Raw genomic sequence first — 12,563 nt, 5'->3', positions numbered from 1 at the left:
CTCCTAACCTCAGAACCTGTGAGAAGACTCCCTTTGATAGCAAAGGGGCTTTGTGGATGTGAGTCAATTAAAGAACTTGACATGAGATTATCCAGGACTAGCTGGGTATATAGGAGGGAGGAAGGGAAGAGTGTGGGATAGGAAGATGGTCTCCCACCAGTTGGAAGGATAAGAGGAAGAGCCATGAGCCTAGTGTCTACAGGAGCCTCTAAAAGCTGAAAAGCAAAGAAATGGTGTCTTTCTTAAAGCCTCAGAATGACCGAGTCCTGAGGACACCATGGCTTTGGGACTCCCAACCTCTGGTGCTATGAGTGAATAAACTTGTGTTTTAAAAATCTGTGTGTAGTTATTATAGAAGGATAGGAAACTCAAACAAGCACTATTTATAATTTATAACAAATTTGGGTGCTGGAAAGTCGACTCAGTCTTTAGGTAGGTACTTCTCTTGCAGACGGCCCAAGATTAGTTCCCAGGACCCATGTAAGGTGGCTCACAATCATCTATCCTACATCTAGGGGGATTCAACTTGCTCCTCTGCCTCCAGGGGCACCTGTACTTCATATACTCACACACACACACACACACACACACACACACACACACACACACACGAATAATAAAATGCATCTTTAAAGTCAGGTTGTGCGGGGGGCCAGCTCCAAGAACACACTGTGTGTGTCAGGGTCTCCACGGCTCTAGCCACACCACAGCTGAAAATGTCTACAGACTTTGCCCCTCCCTCTGTCCCTCCACGTCCCTCACCTCTTACTCAGCCCACAGCTTCCAGACTCAGTCTTCAGGGCCAATTAGCCGAAAAAGACACTGGACTATTCCAGGGGTCGGGTCCAGGCAGATTATGAAACGTCGAGCAAAGCCCTAAATCCCCAGCTGCGGGTTTGGCAGACCTGGCATTACCTCACAATGGCGACAAAGGGCCCTGGTCACTTAGATGAGGGCAGTGCGTCCTATGTCTCGTTCAAGCACTAATGTAGGAGCCACAGGAAAGGCAGAGACAACTCTGCCGCTTGCTAGCAGTCCCCTCCCCTCGGGACTCCAACTCCTCCCTCATAAAATGAGTAGAAGGAAGCTCGTTTTCCTCAGGCTTCCTGCTCTCTGGGCCTTTCTTTCCCCTGCTTCAAGAACTGTGTCTCTCTGAGGTGATGGGTGGGGTCAGCCTCAGAACCACTCCCTATCGAGTTCCCGGGTTGCTTTCAGACAGCCTGCTGTAGCAGGTTCACCACAGCCATGGGAAGCCAGGCCTTCAGTGAAGACCTCTGTGCGCAGTCATGCTTCCTGACACTTGTCAAGACCTGGGGTCTTCCCGTGATCCCTCACTTCAGCCTCAGAGTTCTCTGGTCACAGTTTATCGTGTGCTCAGGTGAGAATGCATGTCCCCTTACTCCGACTGGAGGGGTCCTTGCTCACAACCTGCCCTAAGAAGGGACAGAATGTGAGGTGTGGAGGGCTGTCAACATCAATTCCAACTGCCCTCCACATGCCTCCCGGTACTACAGGGGTTGGAAATAATAAAAAGAGCACAAGAAACTATCTCATTAAGGCAAAGTTCTTGGGACGGGGCACACGCTAAGGTGACAAGAAGCTAAGGCGTGTCATTGAGCCTATGTGTCCAGGGGTGATGACAATGAGAAACAAAGACATCAACTTCATAATAAGAGCACTGGAGACTCGGAGAAGCGACACTAGGGATGTTTATTTTACATCTTTGCAAGGGCAGCTGTCAGGCCAGAATGATAGGTCTTTGATAGCACAGAGAGCAGTTTCTAGAGCCCTGATGCATACATCCTCTTCCTCCATTCCCTCATTGACTGAGTGTCAGGAGGATACAAGGATGCACGTCATGTGGGTCTTATCTTTCCCACTGCCACCTGTGTTTGTATGTGTCCCAGTATTTTATCACAGCAGCAAAAAATAACTAATGCAGACTTCTAGAGACTAGGAAGGATATTGACGGGGAGGGGAGGGGAAGAAGGGTTGAGGGTAGAAGAGATAGACAAAATCCACACATTGTGTGTGTAGTGGTGTGTGTGTGTGTGTGTGTGTGTAAAGATAGTGTACCCCAATAACTTGTATGATTAGTGGGGCATTAATAATAAAGTAAGAGAAAGCTGTGGGATGATGGGAAAATCTTTTCTTAGTGATCCTCGTTTTATCCATCTGTGAATCAGGAGAATGGAAAGGCCCTATGTGACAATTCCAGCACTGTGGCGTTCAAATTAAGTTTCTATAGACTTTGGAGCATCTTCAACTGGTGTATGTGGATGTTGGCATGAGAGTGTTATTAAGAAGTCATCACTGGAAGGCAGGCAGTTCGAAATCAGCTTCAAGTCTTCCTCCTCTCCCGAACCTTTTGAATTAAAGTACAGCTGGAAACCTGTAAGAGCCGGAGGGTGGGGAGGGATGTTGCAAAACCCTGACTTCCAGACATGACAGGCCATTGTACCCATGGCCACATTGTATCTCTGGTTACCTGCGTGAGATCAGTCAACATTCCAGCAAGCTCCACTAATTGGATTTAGGGGATTACCAAAGAAGAAAAACGAGAGAACATGAAGTTAGTGAGGTACCATGTTGGGGGGGGGAGGGTCAGGGAGTATGCAAGGGCAGTTAGGGGTAGGGGTATGATTAAGATACATTGTATTCATATATGAAATTATCAAAGAATAAATCAAAGATTAAAAAATAACAATGATTGGAGATTAGAGAACTGGCTTTGTGGTTAAGAGAGCTTCCAGCTCTTCCAGAGGACCTGAGTTCAGTTACCAGTACCCACGTCAGGTGTCCATGGCTGCCTTTAACTCCAGCTCCAGAGGCATCTGATACCCTCTCCTGGCCTCTACAGGTACCTGCACTCACGTACATATCTGCACACACATACACACAAGCAAAACTAAAAAGTTTTAGAATGATAGTGTAGGTAAATTGGTTGCAAAAACGTGAGCTTTACAACTCTGTGGGTTTGGTGTCCTGGGTTTCGGCAACAAAAATGTAAATTAGTTGCAACAATTCTGGGTTTGGTCCCGAATTTTGGCACCAAAATGTGAGTTTTGTAACTCTGGGAAAGGTGTCCTAACTACCTGAGAGTCAGGCGACACCTTGAGCTGCTTAGGACAGCTCTGATGGCTGAACTGCAAGGAGAGAGTTCAGCCCTGGAGAGCCAGGTATTCCGGACACCTCGAGCTGCTCAGAACAACAGCTCTGCCCTGAAGATGTCCCGGACACCTAGAGCTGTTTAGCTCAGCTCTGATGGCTGGAACTGCGAAGAAGCAGCCCAACCCTGGAAGGGAAATTTTGCTGACTTCTCTTGGGAGAGTTAGGCCTGGAACTGCTTCAGCAGGGAAGGGTATCCTGACTGTTCAGGAAAGTCAAGGTATACCTGGTGTGGTGGGGGATGGTCTCCCTGCAGGATATAGCAATCCTGCTCCTCTCCTGGAGAGCGGCTACAGCTGAGCTTTGCTCAGTCCCCACTTAAGGGCTTCCTAGCAGAGCTCTGTTTCTCCGGTCTAAGATGTTGCTTCTTTTGCTTCACTCTGCAAAAGGGGAAACCCCTGCAGAAATGTAGCAATCTCCTCCCGCTCAGGAGAAAAGTGTTACTTTTCAGCTCTCTCTCTCTCTTTGTCCACTGAGGGACGTCTCAGCAAAGATCTTCTGTTCAGCTCCTCCTTGCTCTGCTCTTTCAGCTCTCCCTTGTCTTGTCCACTGGGGGACGTCTCAGCAAGGATCTTCTCTACACCAGTGAATGAAGATCTTCACACCCAAAACTCTTTTGAGAAAGAGATTTATTTGGAAAGGAGGAGTCCAGGAGAGTAGCTGCCTCTACCAGGGTGGGGAGAACAACCTTTTTTTCTAACTGACTAGGCAGGGCGGTTTACACAGGAAGTCTTGGGGGTGGAGTCAACCAGGGGGTTGACTTTGGGCCCAGGGTTCTACTGTCCTGTTCTGTGATTGGTTGGTTTCACAAGTCAGTTGGCCAGGGGCAGAGATGGCTCTGATCTGACTGAGTCAAACTGTGTTTCTTTCTGCCCTGATCTGAGCCATCTTTCCCTAGTTCTGGGCTCCAGGGCTAGGGTGGATTTCTTTAGCCAGCCCCTTTTCCCTACAGATAGTAAATGAATAAGTAAGTCAGAGATATTCTTGCGTGACTCAAAAAATACTAGATACAGCCAATACATGTGAGAATATATATTAATATGTACGAACATATGTAATATCAATGTATTTTAAATGCATACACACAGAAACTATTGAGTACTGGTAGAGGGAATGTGGGATCCAACACACATGGTCAGAACTCTGTCCCCAGGAGGCTGCCCCGTCCACGCATAAATAACTGTCTACAACAAAACTGTTCAGTTCCAAAACTGGGACTTACAGTCCCAGTGTCTGGCTGCAGGCCGTATGCTCGCCCTGGCGGGTCCTCACACATCCTCCTCTCTCTTTCTAAGGCCAGGCTGGGGACTGAACCCCAGGGCCTCGTGTGTGTGTGTGTGTGTGTGTGTGTGTGTGTGTGTGTGTGTGTGTGTTAAGTGCTCTGCTGTGTTTGCCCTTCGTGTTCCTTTTCAACAGCTTCATTTGGGTCCTCCATCAGCAGCAGAGTGTGAGTCAGAGTCGTGCTCCATGTCTCCTCTCAGGAACTTGTGCAGGCATCCAGGAAGAAAGATGAGCACCATGAGTTTTCTCAACAACCAGCAGCACGAACGAGGACTGTAGGGTTTTCTTCAATCTTGGGGCCAGGGTAGCCTCTGCTGCTTTTCCATCCGTTGATACGGAGATGCTATATATTCTGGTGGCTAAGATAGACTCTCCACCCAAGGCGCGTGAGTCACCTTCAATCTTAACCATCATGGTGCTCCCCCTGCTGGGCTGAACACGAAATGCAACCCCTGCAAGGAGGCTTGCACAATTGTAGTTGTCTTTTCTTTTTCTTTCTTTCTTTTTTCTTTTACATTTATTTGTTTGTGTGTGTATATATATATACATGTGTGCATGCCTCTGTGTGTGTGTGTGTGTGTGTGTGTGTGTGTGTGTGTGTGTCCCACTACCTCTGTTCTTCTAGTCTCAAAGACTTCTTAACAGGAGGCTGGCCCGGCCCTGGTTTGTTGGGCCTTCGGCCCAATGAGCTAACTTCTTGAGGAGAATGTTGGCACCCTGGCTGAAGATGTCATAAGTGCAGTGCCATAGTATCTGTCACCTGGGTAGCACCCTGAGTCAGAGAGACCAGCATTGAGCACACCCGTTTCCCAGATGTTCCCACCTCTCTTGGGCATGCTGTCATACCTCTCTCTGGCTTCATGGTCCTCATCTGTATCGGGAACACTATACTCCTACCTGTCTTCCTCCTAGGGTGGATGTCTTGGATTCTGGGTGAGCTGCACACCTGGAGACACTGGAGACCAAAGTTAACCCCGCACCCATAAGCACACTCTGTCTGCCGTTTTCCTTAGATCCCAAACAGCGCCTCTTCCCGCCCCCTTATCAGTCCACACCTTTGAACAAGGACACTCAAAAGTAAAAGGGAACATTCTGTCTATGCTTAAAGCTGAGGAGGAAATGCTTCCAGCTGCCTATCCCTTGCTTCATGGAGCTCTGTGGCCAAGAACAGGCTTCTCAGCCTCAAACTTAGACGTGGGAGGATTTTCTGAACTGGTTCCATCTTTGTCTCTGTGAGTGGGTGGGAGGGTGGGGCTCAAATCTGGGCTTCAGTGTTTGACATTCCCTCTGCAGATTTCAGAACGACAACCAGTTCTTGAAAGAGTCAATTCAGGAGAATAATAGAGCGCATTAAGGGCACCCAGTGTGTGCCAGACACAGCACTGAGCAGGGAAAGGGCTGGGGGCGGAGCTCAGTGGGTAGTGTTCCCCTAGCACACACCAAACCCTGGATTATGTCCCCAGCTCCCGAAAAATCTTCCACCAGGGAGGCAGAGGCAGGAGGACCAGAAACTTAAGTCATCCTCCACTGCAGGGGAATTTAAGGTAGCCTGGGCTAGGTGAGACCCAGTCTGAAAAAGGAAAGGGTGGGGAAAAAAGAGGGGACCCGGAGAGAATGAAGGAGGCAAGTAGGGGTGATCAAAACATATCTCATCGCCTGCAAACATCAGCGGCTCCCTGGGAAGGCCTGACAGCAGAAGTCCTGACAGTCCTTCTAGACCCTCTCTCTTTTTCTTACAGTATTTTGTTGGGCCGTCCTGTAGTCTTAGTCCTCCCTTTAAAGTTCTTAGTTGTGTAACAAAAAAAACTCTACATGGCTTCAAAAGTCAGAAGTGTCAAAGTCAATGTGAAATTTCAGCCTAGCTCTCCACTAAAGTCCCCTGCTTCTCCAGCGCACATATGTATGTGCACAACTGATACTCTGGTGTGCATTTGTCTTGAGCTGGTGGTTGTTCATGTGTATGGTTTTTTCTTTTTTTTATTTGTGTGTGTGTGTGCCTGCACGCATGCTGCAGAGCACACGCTCAGGTCAGAGGGCAACTTTACAGAATTGATTCTCTTCTTTACCACCTTCCTGTGGGCTCTGGAGAGCAAACTCAGGTTGTTGGGCTGGCATAGCGAGCCCATTTATCTGATGAGCCATCTTACAAATCAGAGGTCTCTGGGCTTGGCAACAAGCACCTTTATGCACTGAGTCGCCTCACTAACCCTACCATGTCGCTTATGGCAATAACGATGATCAGGCTTGCTCTTTGGAGTCTCAAAGGCCATTTGCCTAAATAACAGCTTAATGTTTGGGCCTGCAGAAGCCCAGTGAAGAAATAGAACAAGAAAAAAGAAAACCACACATATATCATATTGTATCTGTCTCATCAACCTTACACTTCACAGCAGAGCCTTCTCAGCCCTACCTGTAGACATGATGACCATTTGAGAAATATTTTGTCCCGAAGTACAAGGCAGGGTTAACTCCACCTAGACTTGTCTAACGTCTTACCTCCCTCCCTTTTAAGGCTCAAATCACTTATGGGCCACCGTGACTGTAAACACCAGGAGAGAAGCAAGGAGAGGTAGTGTCCACCTCCTAGAAGGTCGCCACCTCTTCCCAGAAGGAACATACATGTCCCTCCCCTTTATTAGCCTGCCCTGCCCCTCTTCTCCCCAGTCTGCTGGCTTACAAGTTAACTCACGAGCAAGGCCCCTGCTTCTCCTTTCTTTGGCTATTGAATAAAGTCCTTTTTGACCCCGGTGCTTGTCCCTTGGACACTGGGGCACTGGCTTTTCTTTGGGATGAACTTTTGGACCTGGGTTTGAGCACACAGACATTTCCTGGGGAGTGGTTGTTCCGGAACCCTGACCTAACAGCACAGTACATCGGCGTCTCCCCATGAAAGTAGACAACATACACCAATGCAAAAGCATCCATGGAGGAGAAGCAGAGCGAGAGGAGCACAGCGCAAGCCCCTCCTCCATCTTTCCCCACAGAGCCCCATCCCTGCTCCCAAACTACCCCCACCAGACCTACCTGAGGAATATCATGTGGTATTGTATTCCCCCAAATACTGTGCAAGCTAATAAACTTATCCGGGGTCAGAGACAGAACAGCCACAATATTAAACATAAAGGATAGGCAGTGGTAGCACACGCCTTTAATCCTAGCATTCCAGAGGCAGAAATCCATGTGTTCAAGGATACAGACAGGCATGGTGACTCATCACGCCTTTAATCCCAGAAAGCAAGCCTTTAATCCCAGGGGAGTGGTGGTAGAAAGCAGAAAGGTATATAAGGTGTGAGGACCAGAAACTAGAAGCATTTGGCTGGTTAAGCATTCAGGCTTCTACAGCAGTTCAGCTGAGATCCATTTGGATGAGGACTCAGAAGCTTCCAGTCTGAGGAAACAAGACCAGCTGAGAAGTTGGCCAGGTGAGGTTAGCTGTGGCTTGTTCTGTCTATCTGATCTTCCAGCATTCACCCCAATACCTGGCTCAGGTTTGATTTTATTAATAAGAACTTTTAAGACTCATGCTACAATATCAGGCACCTGATTTCCAACATAAGAAATATGAAAAGCTAAATTGAAGAAAGCAAGAAGAAACATCCACACGACTCCTTCCCCCACTCCAAGCTGGGGAGACTCAGACAGTACTAACTGAATGGATGTGCACATCCTCCCATCCTGCAGCTAGTAACAAGGCAGCCAGGCATCCTCATGGTTGGGTAGCAGGAATGGGCCAAGGGCTGGGTCACAATGTCCACGGTAGAAAGACCAGGAAAGCCCTATGGACATAGGAAGAAAAGCATGGGAAAGAGAAGAACCCGTCATCCCTGTGGGGCTTTTCTGCTGAGAAAGGCAGGAGACTTTGGATGCTGCTGATAACACCCTAACTACCCAAGGAGATAGTGTATGTTTCCCAAAAGACATCTTGTCTAAGGCAATAAATAAACTGAGCTCACATGGAGCCCAAATGATGTAGAACCCTGAGTTTCTAGCCCTTCCCTAAACCTAAACAATACCCCCCTGATAAATTCATCTTAAGATATTGTCTTTTAAAAAAAAAATGCTTTCAGATGGGAGTGGAAGCAGAGACCCACAGCTGGACATTATGCAGAGAGAGAGAGTCTAAACTGGAGATCTCCATCAGGCCCCTCCCCTCGGGGAACCCCAGAGAAGAGAGGGATGAAAGACTGTAGGAGTCAGAAGAGGGGGTGGAGGACCCCAGGAGAACACGGCCCACTGAATCAGCTCTGCAGGGCTCACATGGGCTCCCAGAGACCGAGGCAGCAAGCTCAGGGCTTGCACAGGTCTGCACCAGGTCCTCTGCGCATATGCTCTGGCTGTGAGCTTGGTGTTTTTGTGGGACTCCTAACTCCTTCCATGGGAGCAGATGGGTCTTGACTCTTTGGCCTGCTTTGGGGGCTCTTTTCCTCTGATTGGGTTGCCTGCCCAGCCTCGATACGAGGGCTTGTGCCCTGTTTCCTTGTATCTTGTTTCCCATGTTTGGTTGTTGCTCTTTTCTGAAGAGAATCGGAAGGGGAGTGGATCTGGGGGAGAGGGGAGGTGGGGACAGCTGGGCGGAGTAGATGGGGGGGACCTGTGGTTGGGATGTATTGTATGAGAGAAGGATCTATTTTCAACTGAGAGAGAGAGAGGAAGGAGGAGGGGGAGGAGGAGGAGGAGAGGAGAGCGGGATACAGAACCACCTCTGGAGATACGACTTAAGAGCTACCAAAGACCCATTATAAAGTGACTTCATGGGCTGGAGAGGTGGATCAGCAGTTGAGAGCACTGGCTGCTCTTCCAGAGGTCCTGAGTTCAATTCCCAGCACCCACATGGCAGCTCACAACTGTTACTCCAGCTCCAGGGGATGCAACACCTTCACACAGACATCCATGCAGGCAAAACACCAGTGTACATACAATAAAAGTACATTCTTTTTAAAAAGAGAGACCTCATTGTAACTCTCCTTTGAGAGAGCACAGCCCTGACACCTGTGTTCTCTGGGACTCTGTTCTCTGAGTCACTTTCTCTCTACTCTTAACAAAACCAAACTCTGCTTTGTTCGGCCAGCCTTGGAGTTCTTCTCATTGAAGGCACAGACCCCTGTCTCAACTGTGTGGAGGTCTCTGAGGAGAACACAGCAGACTATCGCTGCTGTGAGCTGTCTCCACCCCAGTCACCACTGATATGCCATGGAATCACTCTTCAGTCACTGTGTCCTTTCCTGTTTCTGGACCTCAGTTTCCCCAACACAGGACAACTCAAGAAAATGACCCCAAGTTCTCTCCAGTTGCAAGTGATCTCATACCTCTTATTGCCGGGTGAGGATGTAACTCAGTGGTTAGACCCTGACTGTGTAAGCATGAAGACTAGAGATGGGATCTGTAGAAAACACATAAATGAGGGGTGGACATAGAGGCCCTCCTGTGATTCCAGAAAAAAAAAAAAAAAAAAAGGAGAGATGGGGAATCACCAGAGCAAGCTGGCTGTCGAGACTAGCCATACTGACCAGCTCTGGATTAGATTGAGAAACAATACCTCAATAAGGTGAATCAGGTAGAAGAGTGATCAAGGCTGATTCCCAACATCAATGTCAGGCCTCTGAGTGCATACACACAGGCAAACATGTATACACATGTTCATATTACACACACACACACACACACACACACACACACACACACACACGAAAATGGAAAAACAAATCAATAAAAAAAAAAAAAACAAGCAAACTCAGTGACCTCTGTGGGCAGGACTGTGACCCAGGAACAGTACCTGCTCCTTTTCTCAACCAATCTCACCCATTGGTACTTTATAACTGGCAGACACATGGCACAGTGGTGACCCCCAAAGGGAGGAACACCAGAGGCTAAGAGCATCATTCTTCAGTGTCAGCTCTCCCTCCCTACGCCCCTCCTCTACCCTGCCCTCCCAGCTCTGAAATAGCCTTCCATTTTTTAAAAAGATTTTATTTATTTATTTATTTATTTATTTATTTATTTATTTATTATGTATAGAGTATTCTGCCTGCATGTATACCTGCAGGCCAGAAGAGGGCACCAGATGTCATTGTAGATAGTTGTGAGCCACCTCGTGGTTGCTGGGTATTGAACTCAGGACCTCTGGAAGAGCAGCCAGTGCTCTTAACCTCTGAGCCACCTCTCCAGCCCCCAAACAGCCTTCTTTTAAAGAAATAATAATAGTGAGACTAGAGAGATGGCTCAGCAGTTGAGAGCTATGGCTGTTCTTCCAAAGTTCAGTTCCCAACACCAATGGCAGCTCACAATGACCCCATAACTCCTGTCCCGAGGAACCCAACACACTCCTCTGGCCTTCATGGGTACCTGTATGCACATGGCAGACACACAGATACATACACAAACATATAAATAAAAAATAAGCCCAGCATGGTGACACAAGCCTAGAATCTCTTGGGGGTTGGGGGGCGATAAGACCAGGGGTTCAAATGCCAAGACTGGCTACATAGCAAGGTAGAGGCCAGCCTGGGCTACACAAAACCCTGTGAAGGAGAACAAGAGAAGGAAGGAGGAAGAGGAGAAGGAGGAGGAACAGAAGAAATAATGCAAAGGCCCTTAGAGAAAGAAATAAGAATGTGGCCATCTATGCTGCCCTTAAATTTTATTTGGAGAATTGAGTAATACCCAGAACTCCTAAGCTTTGGACCACACAGGCCAAGCTTGCAGAAGGGGTTTTAGAATTTGCTAGCCATGCGGTGGTGGCACATACCTTTAATCCCAGCACTCGGGAGGTAGAGGCAGGCGGATCTCTGTGAGTTCGAGGCCAGCCTGGGCTACAGAGTGAGTTCCAGGAGAGTCACAAAGCTACACACAGCTTTGTCTTGAAAAACCAAAAAAGAAAAAAAAAGAAATTGCTGAGTTTCTACAAGGTACCAGGTAGACACAGAAATAATAAAACAGCTTCTTCAGAGACATATCTGAAGAGTTCTACACTCACACCAAAACTCTACCTGGAGTCCCAACTTGGTCTCTTTAACCATAAAATAACTCCTGTGAGACTCATTTTTCTCATCTGTCAAATGGGAGAGGGAACCACCTACCTCAAGTAACACCCTTGGTCTGGAGCTTGGGGTAGAGGATAAAGTCATACACAAGATTGCTATTGTCACTCTGGTGCAGAGAGGGAGGGCAGCTACACTCAGCCACAGGCCGGAGGAAGTTTCCGGTGGAATATGGGTGGGGTGATGAATTCACTTTTAGGTACTAATGTTTGGACCAGATTATATGATCTCAGGTGAGCCACTCCCAGTTCCTCATCTGTTTTCTAATGCACTAAGAAGCTACTTACTGCAGCATTGTTCACAAGAGGCAAGATATGGAGTCAAGGAAGGTGTCTATCAAAGAATGGATGGACAAATCTATATATGGTCATAGACATGGTGGAATACCATTCAGCCATTAGAAGGAATGAGATTGTGTCATTTGTGGAAACATTGGGATCTTAATGTTAAGTAAAACAAATCAGACACAGAAAGATAAATAACCCCAGAACCCTAAACTAGAGACAGAGGAGAGGTCAGGGGAGGTCAGGAAGGGTAGGGGGCTTGGCAAGGGAGAGACACTGGTTAACAGGTAACAATGTAACTTCAGAGGAATACAGCAGGTAACACTGTAACCACAGAGGGTACAGCAGGTAACACTGTAACCACAGAGGGTACAGCAGGTAACACTGTAACCACAGAGGAGTACAGCAGGTAACACTGTAACCACAGAGGAGTACAGCAAGTAACAGTGTAACCACAGAGTACAGCAGATAACACTGTAACCACAGAGGAGTACAGCAGGTAACAATGTAACCTCAGAGTACAGCAGGTAACAATGTAACCTCAGAGTACAGCAGGTAACAATGTAACCGCAGAGGAGTACAGCAGGTGACAATGTAACCACAGAGTACAGCAGGTAACACTGTAACAGCAGAGGAGTATAGCAGGTAACACTGTAACAACAGAGGAGTACAGCAGGTAACAATGTAACCTCAGAGGAGTACAGCAGGTAACAATGTAACCACAGAGGAGTACAGCAGGTAACAATGTAACAACAGAGGAGTACAGCGGGTAACAATGTAACAGCAGAGGAGT

General features: G+C 47.7%; 1 protein-coding gene across 1 annotated transcript in view; it reads right to left on the bottom strand.

Annotated features, from left to right (window-relative positions):
* Positions 1-843, bottom strand: part of LOC114700410 (proton-coupled amino acid transporter 1) — a 42,977-nt gene extending 42,134 nt beyond the window's left edge. The window contains exon 1 of the mRNA XM_037201524.1: positions 763-843. The gene's annotated coding sequence lies outside the window, so the exon portion shown is untranslated. The remainder of the gene's footprint in view (positions 1-762) is intronic.
* Between the last annotated feature and the right edge of the window lie 11,720 nt (positions 844-12,563).

This window comes from Peromyscus leucopus, chromosome 8b, assembly GCF_004664715.2.
Source record: "Peromyscus leucopus breed LL Stock chromosome 8b, UCI_PerLeu_2.1, whole genome shotgun sequence".
Lineage (NCBI taxonomy): Eukaryota > Metazoa > Chordata > Mammalia > Rodentia > Cricetidae > Peromyscus > Peromyscus leucopus.
This window is presented reverse-complemented; position numbering and strand designations above follow the sequence as displayed.